Source organism: Trichosurus vulpecula, chromosome 8 (genome assembly GCF_011100635.1).
Source record: "Trichosurus vulpecula isolate mTriVul1 chromosome 8, mTriVul1.pri, whole genome shotgun sequence".
NCBI lineage: Eukaryota > Metazoa > Chordata > Mammalia > Diprotodontia > Phalangeridae > Trichosurus > Trichosurus vulpecula.
Genome location: NC_050580.1, coordinates 222531118 through 222534695, shown reverse-complemented (window position 1 = coordinate 222534695; position 3578 = coordinate 222531118). Strand labels below are relative to the sequence as shown.

Here is a 3578-nt window from a genome sequence, read left to right as displayed (position 1 = left end):
TTAGAGTCCCTTCAACAGCAAGGAGATCAAATTAGTCAATGCTTAAAGAAATCAATTCACACTATTCATTGGAATAATGAAGTTTAAATACTTTGGCCACATAATGAAAAGATGAGACTCATTGGAAAAGACCCTGATATTGGGAAAGATGGAAGGCAAAAGGAGAAGGAGACGGCAGAAGATGAGATGGATAGATAATGTCATGGAAACACCGAATATGAGCTTGGGCAGATTTAGGGAGATAATAGAAGATTGGCATGCTATGGTCCATGGGGTCACAAAGAGTCAGACGTGACTGAACAATAAGAAGGAACAATCAGCCTAGCCTAGCTGGTAGGTGCTGTTCCTATGACATACCAGCCCTTTGTGTCAAGGCACTAAAGGTCCTTTAGAGAGCCTTCCACCACTTAAATGGCCTTAAGAAACCAAGCATAGGCAATACTAGAAGAGGAGTCTAGAGCAGGTAAAATAAAGACCAAAATGGAAAGATTGGAAAAAGATAACAAAGGATTAGCTCCCTGAAGAAGTGATAGAATATGGAGAATGAAGACCCAAAATCTCAGTCTTCTCCTCCCCACTTTGGAAGGACCAATTCCTGGATCTTAATGTTAAAGATCTGATCAATGTAGTTGGCAATACAAGATCTTTGCAGGTCATAGTGGGTTGTGAAATGTAAAATTCTAGTGCAGATGTGGAACATGACTAGGAATCAGGATCACAGAGTAGAAGATGACACTTCTAGTACATTCAGCAATCCTCATCCTGGGTCAGTAATAAGGTAACTAAGAGGTCATTCTCCTCTTGCATGAAACCCTGGTGCTAGCTAGGGTCAATACTGAGATTTTGTAACCTGGTGATGCCCTTTCATGCCAGTCCAAGTACTGTCTCACCACCACCACCACCATATTGGAGTTATACTTTTTTCTGCCAGTGCCATCAGGCCAAAGTGTCATTCCCCCTCACTAGTTCACCATATTGGTGTGGTCAGGAAAGGTCATAGGCTCAGGCAACTTTAAGGCATTCTGGCCAGCAAAGCCAAGGCCTATTTCCCAGTTAGTGTTCATTTTCTCAGATGCAAACAAGTAAACAAAAAAAAACTCTTCCTGTTACCAGGAAGACTGGGGGACCCAGGAAGAGCTAGGTATATCCATCTCAGGATCGCTGTTCACTCATCTAAACTCACACAAAGAGACACAAAGGAGAAGGTAGCCAGAGATTCATTTATGCCAGAAAATACTAGCTGACAGGTATGAATAGTTGCCATTTCCATCAGGGTCAGGGAAGATAGCCAGGGCCTGCTGTCTCGCTCATCCCACATCTTTAATAAATTGCCAAATCTTGTCATTTCCCCCTTCTACAATATCTGTCCCACAGACACCCCAGTTTAAGCTCCCATCACCTTTCACCTATAATATTGTAATAGCCTTCTATTTGGATTTCCTGCTGCAAGTCTGTCCAAATTCCCATCCAGCCTCAATACAAATTCCGAAGTTATTTTCTTAAAGTACGGATCTAATCACGGCACAGCTCCCTCCCCAATTCAGTAAGCTACAATGACTCTTTATTACTTTTAGGATCAAATATAAATGCCTCTGCTTAGTATTTAAAAGTCTCTAGAACCTAGCCCCTTCCTATTTTTCCAAGTTTTTTTTTTAATATATTACAGTCCCAGCTGATGTTTCTCACACATAATGCTCCATCTTCCATCTGAATTTTTGTATTAGCTGCCTCTCCTATTCCTAAACCCTGGCTTCTTTTAAGACTTGGCTCAAGTGCCACTTCCTCCATCCAGAAGGCCTTTCCCTTACTTCTAGTGCCTTTCCCTCTATGGCAGGGGTTCTAACCTAGAGTCCAGAATATTGCTTCAAAAATGTTTTGATAACTATATATATTTTAAAATAATTGCTTTCTTTTGTAATCCCATGTATTTTATTTTATGCATTTAAAAACGTTATTCTGAAATAGGCTGATTCCCTGCTCTAAGGCTGGCCCTCATCTTCTCTACATTTGTCTTGTACATACCAATTTATGCATATATTGCCTCTACCATTGGAATATAGGCTCCTTGAGGGCAGGCATTGCTTTTTCTTTTTTCTTTAGTACAGTGCCTACCATATAATATGCATTTAATAAATGCTTTGTCAATTGACACAATCCACCCATTCAATAGGGAGCTTTCCAACATGGCTCTGCCAAATGTTCTGGGTCAAGCCTGACACAGGCCAGGTCTAACTGAGGTTGGAACTAAATGAGACTAACATAGACTAACACCCAACAAAGAAGAAACTTACATAATGATTACATGGAAAGGATTTTTAGCAAGGATACAGCACAGATTCAGCTGGGTAAAGTTTCCCTGTCTCCTCTTTTGTCATGGTAGTGCACTCGTCAGGAGCATGTGTCAGTCCTGAGGATGGAGCTGATTTCTGTTCTGTGCTTTAATACTTAGGCACCCAGGAAGCCATGCCAGCCAGTCACCTCTTAAGGAAAAACTGCATTAGTCTGTGTGGTGTAGATTTATTCCTGTGATATGTGATCACCAAGCTCCATAAGATCTAGGTGTAGCTGGCTTTTCTTCTCTCTCAGATCTCTCCATCCCACTTAATAGCTAGCATATTAACTAGTATTTACATGACACTTTAAGGTTCGCCAAGTACTTTACAAATATTATCTCATTTTATCCTCACAACAACCCTGGGAGGTAAATGTTATTATCACACCTATTTTACAGATGAGGAAACTGAGGCAGAAAGAGGTTAAGTGACTTGCCCAATGTCACACAGTTAGCTAATGTCTAAGGCTAGATTCAAACTCGGATCTTCTTGACTCTGAGTCTAGGGCTGTATCCACTGCTCCACTGCATAGTGCCTAGCACATGTTTATTGACATGTTTATTAACTGATCTAACTGCCCCCAAAGCTACTCACAAGTTTAGTGCCTAAACCTGGGATTGAACAAGGGACCTTTAGATCTTCAGTCTAACATTTTCTCCACTAAGCTATTCCAGGCAGTTATCCTCAAGGAGAAAAAATGAAACCAAGAAAACCTGTCCTGCCAACTTCTTCTTGCAAGACTTCCCATAGTTTTTCTTTTCTTATAGCTGACATGCTGCAGAATTAACACACAGGCTTCCCAGACATGTAGTCCAATAAGAGAGACTCTCTTGGACACAGGTATCATGGGATCATAGAAAGGCTCCAAGCCTCCATTCAAGGGACAATAACACAGAAAGGTCAAGGTTTTTAAATGTAGGGAACAAATGCCCCATCTCCAAATATTTTTGCTGTCTCTAACGTAGGGTTAAGTTGGTGACATGATTAGGAAGAGCAATCAGGTCTTCTGATTTTCTCCTCAGGGCTTGTCTATTTGATCATACACCCTTTATCCACTGCCAGCCCCTATTTCTGTAGCCTGGATGTTGTAAAGGCCCAGATGGAAAAAAGAAAAATTGCCAGTTTTTTCATAACCTGTTTCTAGGCTGTATACATACCTTCTTTCATGATAGTACCAGCCAGGATGACTCTTGAGCTATAATAACAATAAATAATAATAATATCATATGTTACAAAATATTTTGC

General features: G+C 40.6%; 1 non-coding gene across 1 annotated transcript; it reads right to left on the bottom strand.

Annotated features, from left to right (window-relative positions):
• Window positions 1-2935: 2935 nt before the first annotated feature.
• Window positions 2936-3009, bottom strand: TRNAF-GAA. The gene has a single exon. It is a non-coding gene; the product is annotated as a tRNA-Phe (tRNA).
• Between the last annotated feature and the right edge of the window lie 569 nt (window positions 3010-3578).